This window comes from Triturus cristatus, chromosome 9 (assembly GCF_964204655.1).
Source record: "Triturus cristatus chromosome 9, aTriCri1.1, whole genome shotgun sequence".
NCBI classification, from domain to species: domain Eukaryota; kingdom Metazoa; phylum Chordata; class Amphibia; order Caudata; family Salamandridae; genus Triturus; species Triturus cristatus.
In genome coordinates, this window is record NC_140592.1 from 1,023,286 (window position 1) to 1,042,292 (window position 19,007).

Below are 19,007 nucleotides of genomic sequence, written 5' to 3' on the forward strand. Positions count from 1 at the left end.
CACATGAATCAGACAATTGAACTGCCCGTTTTCTTCCAAAACCCACAAACTGTTGCAGAAAGGGCACTACATACACTAGATGTACGGAGGGCCCTCATGTACTACATCGACAGGACTAAACCCTTCAGGAAGACAAAGCAACTGTTCGTTGCCTTTGCCCCACAAAGGTAACGCCATCTCCAAAGCAGGGATAGCCAGATGGATAGTTAAGTGTATTCAAATCTGTTATCAAAAGGCAAAACGCACATTAACTATTCCACCACGAGCCCACTCAACACGTAAGTTGGGGGCTTCCATGGCCTTCCTAGGAAATATTCCCCTGCATGATATATGCAGAGCAGCCACATGGTCCACTACACACACATTTACAAAACACTATTGCGTAGATGTGCAGTCAAAACAGCAGGCAGCTGTAGGACAGGCTGTTATCAAAACACTTTTTCAGACCGCTGCAGCTGGCACGGGTAGCCGCCGCCAATAGAGGGCACTGCTATGTATTCTATGCACAGATATGAATTCAGCAGCCCACATGCCTCGAACTGAATATGCTACTTACCAGTATGCATCTGTTCTTGGCATGTAGGGCTGCTGACATTCATATCGCCCTCCCTCCTCCCCGGCGCCTGTCGCAGCTGCAGCTCTCAGAATTACTGCAAGCATGGTCATCACTTTCTGTATCTACTCCATCACTGCCACAATGGCGAAAAACAATCTGAGGATGGAGAGGATGCCCATGCGCACTGTAGTCCAGGGGAGGAGTCACCTATCCAAGGATGCTTCGAAGACTCTTCCAGGACAACAACGTGCAAACATCCGGACCCAACACTAGGCGGCGATCTATGCACAGATATGAATGTCAGCAGCCCTACATGCCAAGAACAGATGCATACTGGTAAGTAGCATATTCAATATATATACATATACATACGTAATCATATAAAAACAGAGATATAAGTAAGTAATGACATCTAGAATGTCCCTATATGAAATTTCCATAGAGATACATGGAAAGAGAAAAAAGACATTCGTAGTCTATCTCTGTCATTATGTTAGTCCAAACTACGGCCAATCAGGCGCCAGCTCCTCTCTAGAACCTTCTCCTCAGAGCTTCTCACCTCAGATTTTCTACCGCACGTCGTGTAACAGGGAGTCTCCCTGAGCTCTGCTCAGTTTTTTTGTCAGAATGTCTTCAAGTAAGAAATCTTTGTTTAGACCATGTTCTTGTGTGGAAAGCTGCGTTTATTTTCTGAGGACCCACACAGTAAGTGTATTTACTGTTTGTACCCAGATCATGAAGTGGCAAAATGTAAATTTTGTAAAACTTTTTCTACAAAGACTTTAAAGGACAGAGAAGGCCGTCTCTTAATTTGGCTTCAGAGACTGAAGGATAAAGATGACCCAGTGTCTGACATGGAAAGTCTTCTTTCTGGCCGTTCTCAGACAGCCTCTAAGCGCAGTAGTGTGCAGGAGTTACCATCTCCTTTCCTCAAGAAAAAGAAACTGTCAGCTGCCACTTCTGCAGTCTCACCTACTGTTTTGTCGCCTTCGGGACATAGTTCCCAGGCTGTAGAGGCGTCTACTTCCCAGTCCTCTGGAAAAAGACTGTCCGCCTCGTCGACGATGCTGCCGACGACGAGATCTGCTGTATCTGGATCGTCGACGGTGACTCTGACGACGACATCGGCTGCTTCGTCGTCGACGAGTGTTCGGTCGACATTATCCTCGTCGACGGTGACCATCAGTACTTCGAGGGCGGTGACTTCTATTTTGCCCATTACATCGTCGTCGACGAAGAAGGTAAAGGTACCGTCGACACAACCCGTGTCGTCGTCGAAGGCGTCCTCGATTTCGTCGGCGTCCACTTCGTCGACGAAGAAGAAGAAGATCCCGTCGACGGGATCGTCGACGGTTGCTTCGTCGACGGTGGCTTCGTCGACTAAAGCCTCGTCGGCGACGGCTCCGTCGACGGTGGCTCCGTCGACGGCGGCTTCGTCGACGGCGGCTCCGTCGACGTCGATTTCGTTGGCTCAGATTCCGCCGACGTTTATTCCGTCGACCAGCGTTCCATTATCAACAGCTCCGTCGACGGGGCCTTCGCTGAAGACGTCCACAGTGCATACCATGCAGCACTCGACGGCAGGTTCTTTCATTAGGATAAAGGTGAACAAGATATCGTCTGCCCAAAGATCAAGGAGGGAACAGCTACCTCAGGCAACTTCAGCCTCGCTTTCATCATTCACGGAGGTTCCTTTGACACCATTACCAACTGGTTCTAGCCTCGATAAGCAGGAAGACATTACTCCTGTAGGGGATGCGCAGCCTCCCTCCCCTTTATTTGCTACGGATTCTGATCAGGAGTCCGAGGGTTTACCGGAGTCCTTTGGAACGGCGCAAAGCCCATCCGACTTGATAATTAAATGCCAGGATGACAGCAGTGAGGGTGAAGACCCAGTTTACATACAGCAAGTGCCTGTGAAACATGCAACGGCGACTCTTCCATTGTCGCTCATAACTAATCTCCAACGCATGTTGGACGACTACAATCAACGTTTTCCTCTATCTCCACAGCGTTCTGAGGTTCCATTAACTCCTGTGGTTCCAACAACTATACCACCGATACCAAATGTTAATCCCTTACCTCTGCTTCCGTCTGCACCACCAAGACAGGTCCCAGAGAGAGTGTTGCCTCACTATGAGCCTCCGCAGGAAGTCCCTCAAGAAACAGAAGAGGGTGAAATCCCGGATGATAGTGGGGATGTGGATAACGATGACGATGATATGGCGGAGTGGGATAATTACCAAGCACAAACTCCATCCCCCTCTCAGGTAGTAACAGGGGATTCACCTCCAGTGGACATAGCGAATTTCCACCAACTAATGGAGAGGGCGGCGCAACGTTTTAAACTGACAACGGAGCGCAGAGAGGAAGATTGTTTCCTGTATGATTTTAAGAGTCAACCTTTTAAACAGACTCATGCTATTCCTATTGTGGAATTTATTTGGGAAGAAGGCAAGAAGTTGATGCAAACACCGAATACTTTGCCGGCACAGGTGCCTAGATTAGAGAAGAAATATAAGGCACCTATAGGAACCCCAGCATGCCTCACGGGACAGGCTAAACCTGAGTCAGTCGTTACTCAGGCAGCGCAACGTAAGGCAAAGAATCCGGCGTCGACTGTCACCGCACCACCGGATCGTGACGGACGTCGAATGGATGCCATAGGGCGTAAGTTCTCTTCAATGGCTTCTACTGTGGTTAGAGCAGCTAATGCCTTGGCCATTTTGGGTCGCTATGACAGACAAGTGTGGGCTGATATTTCAGATGTGCTGCAAGAGTTGCCGGAGCCATCTAAGGCAGAAGCAATGAAGTTGCTTCAAGAGGGAGAAGCAGCATCGGCGGAGATAATTGATTGTGCAGTAGACATCGCCTGCACGGGCTTCCGTCAGCTTGCCGGAGCGGCTGTTCTACGCAGGCAAGGATGGTTAAGATCAACATCCTTTCGACAGGAGGTACAGTCCATGATCCTTAACATGGCTTACGACGGCGAGGCGTTATTTGGAAGTCACGTTGATGAGGCACTCCAGTCCATAAAGAAGGATACTGAAACAGCTAGATCCTTAGGAAACCTACAATTTCAAAGGCAGAATTTTCGTGGTGCACGCGGACGCGGCACCTCCTCCAATTTTCGAAGGGGTAGTACTCAATACAGACCCTATAATCAAGGATCCAACCGATATTCCAATGGCCAGCAACAGCAGTCTTCACGACAGCAGGCCTCCAAGTCGTATAGAGGGAAATCCTCATACAGAGGGAACACATCTAAAAGACAGTGACTTTTTCCGGACATGCAGGGTTGGAGGTCGAATCTCTCTGTTCTTTTCTCAATGGTCCTCCATCACAAGGGACCGTTGGGTTTTGGACATTGTGAAAAAAGGACACGCCTTAGAGTTCACCAAATTCCCTCCTCCCACACCACCCTCCGGACCACCACCTGCTCACATGAAAGAACTTTTGCATCAAGTTCGACTTCTAAAGCAGAAGGGAGCTGTAGAATTGGTGCCAGTATCTCAACGGGGAAAAGGTTTTTATTCCCGTTTCTTTCTGATCACGAAGAAGAACGGAGAGTGGAGGCCCATCCTCGATCTAAGGGCACTAAACAAATACCTAAAGAGCCAATCCTTTCGTATGATGACGCTAGTAGACATCTTGCGTCTACTCTCGCAGGAAGATTTCATGGCAACTATAGATCTCCAGGATGCCTATTTTCATATTCCGATATTACAAAGGCATCGCAAGTTCCTGCGCTTTCGAGTGGGTCAACACGATTACCAATTCAAAGTGTTACCGTTTGGTCTGCGCTCGGCCCCTCGTGTGTTCATGAAGGTACTAGCTCCAGTAATAGCGTTTCTGCGAATTCAGGGAGTGCAAATTTTTCCATATCTGGACGATTTTCTCCTGAAATCTCAGTCAAGCATTCACTTAAGACAGCACATACTTTTATGCCAGAACGTGTTTCGCTCATTAGGTCTGTCCATCAATGCAGCGAAATCCCAACCTCATCCTGCTCAGCAAAGGGACTTTCTGGGAGCAACTCTGGAAACGGTATCGGCAAGAGCGTTTCTTTCCCAAGAGCGTCTGCAAAAGATTCTATGGCTGGTCGCGTTGATCAGGTCAAAAGAGTCAGTTTCTGTGAGGTTGTTAAAATCGTTTCTGGGGATGGCGTCATCCTCGATTGCCTTAGTTCCCCATTGCAGGCTGAGAACACGTCCTATTCAGGAATCACTGGATGTTCAGTGGCGTCAAGTAACGGGCTCTTTCCACGACATGGTACGTGTCACAGATCAAATGAGGTCAGCACTCGCATGGTGGGCAAATCCAGCCAACTTGACAGAAGGCACGTCTTTTCTGTTGGTGCCGCCGGACTGGACAATCACGACAGACGCCTCATTAGAGGGATGGGGCGCACATTTGGAGGATCTCTCGGTAAAAGGGAGATGGTCAACACACCAACGAACTTGGCACATCAACAGGTTGGAGTTGATGGCGATTTATCTCGCTCTAAAGTCTTTTCTGCCTTTGATCCAAGGGGAATCGGTGCTAATACAGACAGACAACACAACCTGTATGCACTATGTGAACAAACAGGGCGGAACAAAATCCCCAAGTCTGTCCAGGTTAGCTCAAAGAATTTGGGACTGGTCTCTCAGTCATCAGATCATGATTACAGCAGTACACCTGCCAGGAGTATCCAATGTCCTAGCGGATTCCCTGAGCAGGTCCTCCTCGTCGACCCACGAGTGGGAATTACACCAACCCACTCTAGAGAGGATATTCCAACTATGGGGTCGTCCGCAACTGGATCTGTTCGCTACGCCGCAGAACCGGAAATGCCGGAATTATGCAAGCTGGCATCCCCACAAGGAGTCGCTGGGGAATGCCCTTTTGATAAACTGGTGCAATCTATTTGCGTACGCCTTTCCTCCAATTCCCCTCATACCTCGGGTCCTTTGGAAGATGAAGAGACAACCTTGCCACCTGATTCTAATAGCCCCACGCTGGCCCCGACAAGCGTGGTTTTCAGAACTTCTCCTGCTGTCCCAATGTCAACCAATCCTCCTGCAACATCGGACAGATCTGCTCACAATGAGCGAAGGGAGAATTTGCCATCCGAATCCCTCTTCACTGAGCTTATCGGCCTGGAACCTGAACACCATGAGTTCGCCCATCTAGACATCCCGCAGGATTGTAGGGATATTTTGGCCCAAGCAAGAGCACCCTCTACAATCAGGACGTACAAGTTCAAATGGAAAAGATTCTGCCACTGGTGTGCTTCTAACGGAGTCCACCCGATACACTCCACGGCGCACCAATTACTACCTTTCTTCTTGCACCTAGCTAATTCGGGACTGTCTCATGCAACCCTACGGGTTTTCCTAGCAGCAATTTCCCGTTTCCGGCAGGATGGATCAAATTCCCTTTGTTCCTCAAGAATAATCCGTCAATTTTTTAAGGGTTTGTTTCGGAAATTCCCGCCAATTCGACGCCCTCCTCCGTTGTGGCATCTTAACGTTGTGTTGGCGCAATTGATGAGACCTCCGTTCGAGCCCATTCACAAGGCCGACTTAAAATATCTAACTTGGAAGGTCGCACTACTTCTGGCATTAACGTCTTCACGTCGTGTCAGCGACATTCATGCTTTTACCATCAAACCTCCGTTCCTGCAATTCAAACCGGATGCTGTAGTGTTACGCACCAATCCATCATTCCTACCCAAGGTGCCTACTGATTTTCATATTAATGAACCAGTGATATTAAAGACCTTCTTTGCCAACCCTCAGACACCGGCAGAGCAAAGATTGCACTCTTTGGACGTGAAGCGATGCCTAAAATTCTACATCAGTAGGACAAGTCCGTTTTGAAAATCCGATCAACTTTTTATAGCATATGGACGTTGTCATAAAGGACGTCAGGTTACTAAGCCGACGATTGCACGATGGATTTCGGCAGCTATTGTTTTCTGCCACCAAAAGGCAAACAAACCCCTACAGTCTTCAGTGAGAGCGCACTCCACTAGGGCAGTATCATCATCTACTGCCTTATTTGCTGGAGTACCTTTGCAACACATCTGCAGAGCAGCTACGTGGTCAACCAGACACACGTTTACTAAGCACTACTGCTTGGCAACTTTAAGCGAAGAGGACGCTGCAGTAGGACAGGCAGTGCTACGCAATGTTTTTAAATAAGGTGAGCCTCTTCCTCCCGCCTCCATATTGTTTCCATTTATAATTGACATATGATGCATTTATACAATTACAGTTATTCAGTACTGTCATATGCATGAGAGGATTGATTGTCATTATAATTTCAAGGCTCTGTGATCATGGAAACAATGATGATTGTTACTGCTAGCTATTCTATATTCAAGCATGTGAATCTATGAAAGACACCCCAATACTGGAGAAGAACAATTGTTACTTACCTGTAAACAGGTGGTTCTCCAGTATTGGTGTCTTTCATAGATTCACATGCGACCCTCCCTCTCCCTTCAGAGGCTCTCTTCTCCTCATACACTCTAAGGCCACTTTGGTGCTACCAAAATCTGAGGTGAGAAGCTCTGAGGAGAAGGTTCTAGAGAGGAGCTGGCGCCTGATTGGGCGTAGTTTGGACTAACATAATGACAGAGATAGACTACGAATGTCTTTTTTCTCTTTCCATGTATCTCTATGGAAATTTCATATAGGGACATTCTAGATGTCATTACTTACTTATATCTCTGTTTTTATATGATTACGTATGTATATGTATATATATATATAATTTTTGGCTGTATATATTGCTATATTATTTACCGTGGGACTCCCACTCCGACGACGGGGAATATATTCAAGCATGTGAATCTATGAAAGACACCAATACTGGAGAACCACCTGTTTACAGGTAAGTAACAATTGTTCATTCTATTTTGCACACAAAGGGCAGAAAACCTGCTATGGGCCTCAGGCCTAGGTGTGATGGCCCAGTAGAGTGGGCAGAGCACTTCTCATTGGTGCTGCAGATGCAGTGGCCCCAGGGCCCAGCAGTGTTAGGGGCCAACTAATCCCCAGTTAGTATCCTTCATGGCTTGAATTAGGACCTATGGCATCAGTAATACATCTCAAGTTTACGTATGATCTCTTTCAACAAATGTTTTGAATGGTAAATAGATTTTCTTAGAATTTGTTTAGTCTGATCTCTTTCAACAAATGTTTTGAATGGTAAATAGATTTTCTTAGAATTTGTTTAGTCTGTCATTAACTAGCACTACTAGCCTTTATACAGCAGAAATATTCTAGACCTTACCCTACCAGAATGATATTAATGGGATGGCAAGAACCTTCCATGTATGTGCAGTAGTCATTTTAGGAGCCAAGTTTCGGTGAGGATAAGGAGGTCAAGTTCCTGAGCCAGGATGAGTTCTGCAAGGTCCGTGTCATGTTTCACCCCTGATCTACAGTTGAGTAACATGCATTTCAGGTGTGATTTGTGGTCAGTGAGCGAGGGCTGTGTAATGGGAATCTGCAAGAGAATATCCATGTTTAAGGCATTGGCTTTGACTCTGGGAGCTCTATGCTGGTTATATGTGATGCTTTGTATAGCCTCCGTGTTGCCTCGCTTGGGCTTAGTAGTTCCAGGGGCATTTAGAGGGGCGTTGTAAGCTCCGAGGAGGGAGAGAATATCTGAATCTGATAGATGATTTTTGGATCTGGTGGGTGTAGATGGGGCGTTAGGGTACGTAGTTGTAATCCAGTTCTGGCCCGGCGGTTTCTGCCCAAGGTCAATCGGTAAGATAGTGGAAGGAGTTGGTAGGTTATGGTGGTGTTGGATCAAATGCAGGATCTCCTGCGGGGTCTGGTTGGAAGAGAGATCAAGGGCCAGCTCCGCGGTGGTGTTAATGAGATTTTGTATGCCAGTTTTGAGATTTAGAAGTTCCTGGTTTATTTCCGTGAGCTTAGTAGCAGGATCCGCTTGTGGATCATGGCTCTTGTGAAGGGGAGGTGGAGTGTTGTTCACTAGGGTGGACGTGGGCGTGTTCAAGGAAAGGGGGCGAAGGGGAGGAGGAGTGTTATTCACTAGGGTGGGCATAGGTGCGTTCAGGGAAAGGGGACGAAGGGGAGGTCGCAATGTGTATAGTTTGTATCACCGCATATGATGCACCACACACCACAGTACAAAAAATAAACACATCTCTCATATCACTGCACTATGTGGCAGGCACCATGTGGTGCCTACCACATGGTGCAAGGATATGTAGAGGGTAACCATAGGTGCCCCCAGGGCCCATGGCAGAGGCCCAGGGGGGACAGGGGCCTTGCTAGGGGCCCCATAGTCACTTTCCGCCTGCCTGGTTAGCCCGCTGGACTGTCGGAGGGACTGAAATCCCTACAATTGTGGCAGTGCCTGCCATGAACAATTGTTACTTACCTGTAAACAGGTGGTTCTCCAGTATTGGTGTCTTTCATAGATTCACATGCTTGAATATTCCCCGTCGTCGGAGTGGGAGTCCCACGGTAAATAATATAGCAATATATACAGCCATAATATATATATATATATATATATACATATACATAAGTAATCATATAAAAACAGAGATATAAGTAAGTGATAACATCAAGAATGTCCCTATATGAAATCTCCATAGAGATACATGGAAAGAGAAAAAAGACATTCGCAGTCTATCTCTGTCATTATGTTAGTCCAAACTACGGCCAATCAGGCGCCAGCTCCTCTCTAGAACCTTCTCCTCAGAGCTCCTCACCTCAGATTTTCGTAGCACCAAAGTGACTTTTAGAGTGTATGAGGAGAAGAGAGCCTCTGAAGGGAGGAGGGAGGGTCGCATGTGAATCTATGAAAGACACCAATACTGGAGAACCACCTGTTTACAGGTAAGTAACAATTGTTCTTCTCCAGTATTGGGGTGTCTTTCATAGATTCACATGCTTGAATATAGAATAGCTAGCAGTAACAATCATCATTGTTTCCATGATCACACAGCTTCGAAATTGTAATGACAATCAATCTTCTTATGCATATGACAGTACTGAATAACTGTAACAGTATAAATGCATCATTATGTCAATTATAAATGGAAACAATATGGAGGAGGGAAGGAAGAGGCTCATCTTATTTAAAAAGATTGCGAAGCACTGCCTGCCCAACTGCAGCATACTCCTCGTTTAAAGATTGTCAAGCAATAGTGTCTTGTAAACATGTGTCTGCTCGACCACGTAGCTGCTCTGCAGATCTGATGCAAAGGCACTCCAGCAAATAAAGCAGTTGAGGAAGACATTGCTCTGGTGGAGTGAGCCCTCACTGGTGACTGCAATGGCTTGTTTGCCTTTTTATGGCAGAAGACGATGGCAGCTGAAACTCAACGTGCAATAGTTGGTTTCATCACTGGACGACCCTTGTGAAAGCGTCCAAACGCTATGAATAGTTGATCAGTCTTTCGTAAAGCAGCCGTTCTGCTGATGTAGAATGTTAAACATCGTTACACATCCAGGGAATGTAATCTCTGCTCCGCAGGAGTTTGCGGATTAGCAAAGAAAGTTCTTAAAATCACTGGTTCATTAATATGAAAGCCTGAAGGCACCTTCGGCAAGAAAGTTGGATTTGTACGCAATACTACAGAATCTGGTTTGAACTGTAGGAAAAAAGGTGGATTTATTGTAAATGCATGAATGTCACGGACGCGACGTGAAGACGTTAGCGCCCGAAGAAGAGCCACCTTCCATGTTAGATACTTCAACTCGACCTTGTGAATCGGTTCGTACGGTGGTCTCATTAGTTGAGCCAATACGATGTTCAGATGCCACAATGGAGGAGGGCGTCTAACAGGAGGAAATTTGCAAAATAACCCCTAGAAGAATTGATGGATAATCCTTGAAGAACAAAGGGAAGTTGAACCATGCTGACGGAAACGGGAAATTGCCGCCAGAAAAAACCCCTAAAGGTTGCATGAGAGAATCCGGATTTCGCGAAATGCAAGAAAAAACGGTAACAATTGTTCTGGATTGGAGTGAAAACGGGTGCACCCCATTAGATGCACACCTTTTCCACTTTAATTTCTATGTTTTCACCGTAGAAAGAGCCCTCGCCTGAGCCAAAATGTCTCTACAGTCCTTTGGAATGTCTAAATGGGCAAATTCACAGTGCTCAGGTTCCAAGCTGATAAGCTCAGTGAGGAGGGATTCGGATGACAATTTTTTTTTTTTTTTTTTCTTGTCCATCGTCAGAGTTCTGCACGAGGATGTAGAAGGATTGGTTCGCATTGAGACAGTAGGAGTAGTTCTGAGAACCATGCCTGTCGAGGCCAACGGGGGGCTATAGAAGTAGATGGCAAGGTTGCCTCCGCATCTTCCACAGAAACTCGAGGTATGAGTGGGATTGGGGGAAGAACAAACGTAGTCAAACAGATTGTACCAGTTCATCAAAAAGGCATTGCCCAGAGATCCTTTGTGGGGATGCCAGCTTGCGTAATCTCGGCATTTCCGGTTCTCTAGTGTGGCAAAGAGATCCAGCTGTGGGCGACCCCATCGTTGAAATATCCTCTCTAGAGTTGGTTGATGCAACTCCCATTCGTGGGTCGAAGAGGAGGACCTGCTCAGGGAATCCGCCAGGATATTGGATACCCCCGGTCGATGAACTGTTGCAATCATGATGCGATGGTTGACAGACCAATCCCAAATCGACTGAGCTAGTCGAGACAGTTTCGGAGATTTTGTTCCGCCCTGCTTGTTTATATAGTGCATGCAGGTTGTATTGTCTGTCTGTATCAGGACTGATTCTCCTTGGATTAAAGGATGAAAAGCTTTGAGAGACAGAAATATATAGCCATGAGTTCCAACCTGTTGACGTGGCAGGTTTTTATTTATTTATTATTATTATTATTATTTTTTTTTTTTCCGACATATTGACCATTTTCCTTTTATTGATAAATCCTCCAAATGAGCACCCCATCCTTCCAGAGAGGCGTCTGTTATTGTCATGTCTGGTATCATTGTCAGAAAAGAAATGCCTTCCGTTTGATTTAACGGTTGTGTCCACCACTTTAGCGCCAACCTCATCCGATCTGTGACGTTTACAACATTGTTTAAAGAACCTGTAACCTGGCGTTTTTGGACATCCAGTTCTCCTTGGATGGGGCGTGTCTGTAATCTGTAATGAGGGATCAATGCAATGCATGATGACGCCATTTTCAGAAATGACTTCAATATTCTTACATTCTTTTTGATCTGATAAGGGTTACCAGTCGGAGAATTTTTTGAAGACGGTCTTGGGAGAGAAGTGCCCTTGCTGACACTGTGTCTAAAGTTGCTACCAGAAAATCAGTGCGATGAGAAGGCTGTAGATGGGACTTTGTGGTATTTATGGAGAGCCCTACGGCGCGAAAACACCTCCTGGCAAAGATGTGCTTGTTGTAGAAGTTGAACTTTCGATCGTGATCTTAGGAGATAGTCGTCCAGATATAGAAAGATCTGAACACCCTGGAAACGTAGGACGCTACCACAGGGGCTAGCACCCTTGTAAACACTCGAGGGGCAGAGCGTAGTCCAATTGGTTATACTTTGAACTGGAAAATCCTCTCGACCCACTCGAACACGAAGAAATTTCCGATGTTGTCGTAGTGTGGAGATATGCAAATATGCATCTTGGAGGTCGATTGTTTCCATGAAATGTCCTTGTGAAAATAATCGAAAGATCTCTACAAGCGTTCGCCTATGAAAATATTGTTTCTTTAGATACCTGCTGAGAGCCCTCAGATCTAGAATGGGCTTCCATTCCCCCTTCCTCTTGGTGATAAGGAAGAATCGGGAATAAATCCTTTCCCTCTTTCGAGATCTTGGTACTACTCCTATGGCTCCCTTGTGTTATAGAAGTTGAACTTGTTGTAACAGTTCTTTGATATGAGCCGGTGGTAGTCCGGTAGGTGGTATGGGTGGAGGGAATTCGATGAACTCCAAAGTGTGACCTCTTTCTATAATTTCCAAAACCCACCGGTTCCTTGTATGGAGGACCATTGAAAATAGTACCGATAGATTCGACCTCCAATTTTCTGGGACTGATACAAGTCATGTCTCTTAGGAGTGGAACCCTTGTAAGAGGATTTTCCTCTGTAAGTCTTGGAAGACTGCTGTCGAGAAGTTTGCTGTTGGTTAGAGGAATATCGGTTTGAACCCTGGTTATAAGGTCGATATTGATTGTTTCCTCTTCGAAAATTAGAGGAGGTGCCGCGTCCGCGTGCACCCCGAAAGGGCTCTTTTCGAAATTGCAATGTGCCCAGAGAGCGAGCAGTGTCTGTATCTTTCTTTATCGATTGGAGAGCTTCATCCACATGATCTCCGAGTAAAGCCTCATCGTCATATGCCATGGTCTTTGACGGTTCCGGCAGTTGCTCAACTAGTGTTGACATATCCGCCCATACTTGACGGTCCTAACGACCCAGGACGGCTAAAGCATTAGCCGCTCTCACCATGGTGGAAGCCATCGAAGAGAATTTTCACCCTATGGCATCCAAACGACATCCACCACGATCAGGTGGTGCAGTGATCGTAGATGCAGGGTTTCTAGCCCGGCGTTGCGCTGCCTGTGTGACTACAGAATCTGGCTTCACTTGACCAGTGAGGCACGCTGGTGCTCCTAATGGTGATTTGTACTTTTTCTCCAATCTAGACACCCGTGCTGGTAAACTATTTTAGGCCTTCATAATCTTTTTGCCTTCCTCCCAAATAAATTCGATTATAGGGATTGTATGTGTTTGCTTAACAGGCTGATCTTTGAAATCGTACCGGAAATAATCCTTCGTTAATTTGAACCCTTGTGCTGTCCTATCCCTTAACTGGTGGAACTTGCATATCAACAGGTGGTGAGTCACCAGGTAGCACCGGAGAGGGAGATGGTGTTTGGGCATGATAGTTATCCCACTCCGCCATACCATCATCATCATCATCAGCATCGCCACCATCATCGAGAATCTCACCATCCTCCCTGTCCTGAGGAATTTCTTCTTCTTCTTCAGTATCATGAGGAGGTACTGTCTGAGTTGAAGAATGTCTCAGCGGTACTGTAGGTATTACCACAGAAAGTATTGGAGCCGGTACCGGTTCCGATATAGTTGTTGGCACCACTGGAATAAGCGGAACCACAGACACTTGTGGTGATAAAGGAAAAAAACCGCCGATTATAGTCGTCCAACATGAGTTGCAGATTAATTATCAGTGACAATGGTAGCGTCGCAGTTTGTCTTCCCTAGGAATTTCTTCCTGATAAAATTGTTCCTCATCATCACTATTATCTTCCTGGCATCTTATTACTAAATCTAAGGGACTGTGTGCCGTCCCAACCGATTCAGCTAAACCTTCATCTGCATCTTGATCTGAGGCAGTGGTAAAACAATGGTGAAGGAAGGCGGGAATCCTCCACCGATAAAACCTCACCTGACATGTCTTGTCAAGTACTCGGTGGTAATGGTAATAAAGGAACAGCAGCAAAGGACGAAGTAGTCGCTGTATATGTGGAAGAGATTTGGATTTTTAATGACCTCTGTGCAGTCGACTTTTTTAAACCCTTTTTTTTTTTTTTTTTTTTTTTTTTCCACCGATGAGACTGCAGTCAACGGGCTCTGAGGCACAGAAGGGTATTGAAGACATCTTCGTAGACGGAATCGTCGACGGAGTCATCGTCGACGGAGTCATCGTCGACGGAGCCATCGTCGACGGAGCCATCGTCGACGGAGCCATCGTCGACGGAGCCATCGTCGACGGAGCCATCGTCGACGGAGCCATCGTAGACGGAGCCATCGTAGACGGAGCCATCGTAGACGGAGCCATCGTAGACGGTCGGAAACTTTTTTAAACTGGAAAGTTGAAAACCTCACTAGCCTGAGAACTAAGTCTCGTGGGCGACACAGCAGTATTCAATGCAGAAGAAGTGGCAGATGTCATAGTCAGAGACATTTTCTTCTTTTTAAGGAAAGGAGCAGGTAACTCCTGTACACTACTGCGTTTTGAGGCTGTGAGGGAACGGCCAGAAGTAAAGTTTTCTACCTCAGAAAATTACTTCATCTTTATCCTTAAGTCTCTGGAGCCACAACAAGAGACGGCCTTCCCTGTCTTTCAGAGTTTTTGTAGAAAATTCTACAGAACTTACATTCACCCACTTCATGGTTAGGGTAAAGACAGTAAATACACTTACTGTGTGGATCTTCTGAGAATAACGTAGCTTTCCACAAAAGAACAAGGTCTAAACAAAGACTTCTTACTTGAAGTCATCCTGAAGAGAAAAAACTGTGCAGAGCTCAGGGAGACTCCCTTTCACACGACGTGCGGTAGAAAATCTGAGGTGAGGAGCTCTGAGGAGAAGGTTCTAGAGAGGAGCTGGCGCCTGATTGGCCGTAGTTTGGACTAACATAATGACAGAGATAGACTGCGAATGTCTTTTTTCTCTTTCCATGTATCTCTATGGAGATTTCATATAGGGACATTCTTAATGTTATCACTTACTTATATCTCTGTTTTTATATGATTACTTATGTATATATATATATATATATATTATGGCTGTATATATTGCTATATTATTTACCGTGGGACTCCCACTCCGACGACGGGGAATATTCAAGCATGTGAATCTATGAAAGACACCCCAATACTGGAGAAAAGGATTACAGTCCCTCCGACAGGCTCCTTAAGCCCATCAGATCCGTGGCGGTCAATCTCTGACCGCCCATCATCTGCCGCGGGCAGACCTCCATGGTCCGATGGTGGTGGGACCGCCACCAACAGCCTGACGGTGAGGGTCCCACCGTCATTATAATGAGTCCCTTAGTGCTAAAATTGAGTGCAAATGTGTCCTTGTATCAATGTTTGACATGAGCGAGCATTACACACAAAAAGAATTTGTAAAGAAAAAAAGGATTGCAAACAACAGCCTTTCTCTTGCGTTCTGGCTCAGTGGTCCCTTCCACGTTTAGTGATCATAATCCTATTGAGATCTCATTATTTGTCTGTAAGACAGGCTCAGGTAGAAGTGGGAGCCCCTGCTTTACTACTGTCAACAGATAGCATGAGCCTGGCATAGAGATTATGGGGCCCTGATAACTTTTTTTAAGACTATAACTAGAGCAAATCAGATGTTGATGGACCAATGTTTAACTATAGAGGCCAGTGAGGGATTAGTGGTGAATGCCTATGTCACTACATGCGATAGTATTGGGACTGCTCTATTAAAGCCTGTATGACTTTTGCGGAACCCCCATGGATGGTTTAATACAGAGCTCTCAGTGGCCAATAGGGCATTAAGGGCAGCTTTAGCTTCAAAACCTAGGGATTCAGACCAAGTGGAGAAAATGCGCAAGCAATATAAAGAAATGACCTCCAAAAGATGGCAGGAGGTAATTATGAGCAAATGGGAGACACTAGTACAGGCGTCGGTGTCGAAAAACAGCAGATCTTTTTGGCTTGTTATATCCAAACTGAAGCACATAAACACACCCCTCAGTACCATCTTGTGTCATATTGCTAGTGAGTTGTGGGAGGAGCACTTTTGCAAAATATATGCTGCACCACCAGTGACTACAACCTTTGACATGGATTTTTGCCTTGTGAAACAGTATCAGGAAACCTTGACAGAAGTGGAACAAGCTATTAAATCAAATTGTTGGAGGTAAGACGCTGGGGTCTGATGGTGTCCCCATCGACTTGATGAAGAGTAATATTATCTTTTGTGCACCCCTCCTTACAAATGTGTTTATCAATCTTGCATATTCCCCACTTCCTGTATCATTGGTACATCAATTACTGTGCCCATTTTTAGGAAAGGCGATAGATCAGACTCAGATTGCTACCGCCCTATCTCCTTAATTAATATCACTGTTACAATTCTGGGGAAATCAATTTATGACAGAGTTAGAGAATGGGCAGATGATGAGTCTGTCTTATATACCTGTAAATATGGGTTCAGGCACAAAGTGGGAACAATTGAAAAGGGCCTTATCCTGAATCAGGTCTTAGAGAAGTATACGATTGCAAAAAAGTCCCCTCTTTATTTAGCGATCATGAACCTCTCATCAGCCTTTGACACCATAAATAGGCAAAAATTATGGTCATTGCTAATAGATCAGGGTTGGATATTGTTTTAGTCCACTTCCTGGGATACTGACACAATGATATGAGGGCAAGGGTCCAAATCATACGCAAGATGAGGTATCTGGAGACGTAGGGATATATCGGGGGAAAGACATAGGTGCGTATTGGCTCCCCTTTTATTTATTTTCTGTATTAACGAGTTTCATCCATTTTTAGTGCAGTCAACACAACGTGTTCCAAAAATATGGGGAAGCCACTACTGACACTATTATATGCCTATGGCGCAGTGCTCATGTCGTGTATGCACAGGGCACTGCGCGATCCGGTGCAGGCTTTTGTGGATTTTATGGCCCTACAGGATTTGCAACAAATTTTCCAAAATCTCATATTATGGCATGTGGACCAAAGGCTATTCGCTTCTAAAATATGTTGATTGTTTCTCAGCATTTGAGCCTTGCCAACACTTTTCCATATCTCGCTGAGATGTTTTCAGATGGAAGGTCTTGGTATTGCACACCGTAGCATGAAATTTGCAATGGCTAATGGCTCCTTGTCTAGCATACCCCAACCTGTGGGGGGGTAGCTCTCTTAAACCTCTCTTGCAGATTTATAAGGCGCGATCTGTACCCATCGGCATGTATGGTGCTGAGGTTTGGGGCTTTTCAAATTGCAAAGCCATACAGAGCGAGGAAAACAGATTTTGTAGACAACTTTTGTTTGTTCCTATTTCTGCTTAACACTATGGTGCTGATTACGATGTTGGGTGCACTCACATCGCCCGACACTGTTGCGGATTGAGAACAGTCCGACCTCAGGACGGCGGTTCCGACCACATCATTCGGATGCGACCGCTTACAGTGGGGTCGGACACATTCATTTTCCTATGGGAGCTTGTGAAGCAGGCAGAAAACGCCTTCAGCATAATCTCCCATAGAAAAATTGATGTTTTAAAACATCCCTGCACCGTGTGGCAGGCACCTCAATGCGGAGGGCCAAGGGTGAAAGAGAGCTTGCTAGGGGACCCCAAAGTCCGTTTCCGACAGCCAATTCATGTCAGTAAGACTGACATAGATTGGCTGTCAGAAACCAACATCATAATCTCAACGGCGGAAATGCTGTCCTTAGGGGATTATAAGACTTTTTTGAGTGGCCGACAGGCTCCTTGAGCCCTTCCGAACCGCGTCGGATTCCCCAGCCAATTAAAACTCCACCAAACGCTGCCATCATAACCTTCAATGTCGGTCGGAAAGCCTCCGACCGGCTGATGGAGGTTTTCCGACCAACATTGTAAATATGGGCCCTATATTTGTCATAAAGAGCTTAGTATTCCTTATCTAGTTGACGTACTAGGGTTCGCCCCGTATTGCGGTGGCTTGCAAGCTGGAGAAATGCTGAGGCCGAGCTAACACAAGGAATCATTTTGGGTTGTCTCTCTCTGGATAAGGGTTCATTTATTCCCTGGTTGACCTATGTGAAATTGGAAAGGAAACTGATTTCACTGAACCATCATCATGTATTGATCTAGAATAGATAAAATTATAGCAGCACAAAGACTTTATGATTATGAACAATCACAGTGTCTAAGGGATACGTTGGTGAAGCCAAATGCATATCAATCAGATTATGTGAATCTGATTCTCCTTCCAGTTGGATTTGGCACGCACGGAATAGATGGGAGCGATCTTCGCTATTTCGTTTTAGATCAGACACAATGAAATATCTGTTGTGCTTCATTCAGGGTTTTGTCCACAATTTAGAGGTTGTACTGTTTCAGGCTAATCAATACTCCATTTTATCTTCAAAAATGTTATGTAAGGTATGCAAGATTGTTTTTACTTCCGGTTCTAAAAAAGTATTTGCAAAGTAATGACAATGCAGGACCGCCCGTAGAATTTTAATGACCCTTCCTAATGATGAAATTGTTTTCCATGTTGGGGCCTTTTTAAAATGAGCTGTATGAGCTCGTAGGTCTATGCTGTCCTCAAATTATTTTAACATATATTGTTATGTTTTAACTTCATAATTATTGTTTTTGTTTTTATGCATTATACTGGCGTAGTGTAGTATTTGCTTTTATGGTTGTTATCATACTTCAGAACAAATCTATTTATTTATTGATTGATTGATTTGATTTTAAAATGCGTCCATGCATCAATATTTGACACAAGTGAGCATTATACACAAAAAGATTGTGCAAAAAACAGAAAAAGGATTGCAAACACCTCTTGCGTTCTGTTGTTCCCATGCATTCGCTGTAAATTACTGTGAATGACGTGCAATATGTATTGCGTAGTTTCAGAAATTATCTGAAATTCTCAAAATTACATGAATTACTACTACATAATTTTAATTTTGTAAAGGCTTATTCAAAATAAGTTAAA

At 45.2% G+C, this 19,007-nt stretch overlaps 1 protein-coding gene across 1 annotated transcript in view; it reads left to right on the forward strand.

Annotated features, from left to right (window-relative positions):
* The window catches only part of LOC146797211 (uncharacterized), a 173,494-nt gene that overhangs the window by 88,796 nt on the left and 65,691 nt on the right, over positions 1 to 19,007 (forward strand). The window lies entirely within an intron of this gene.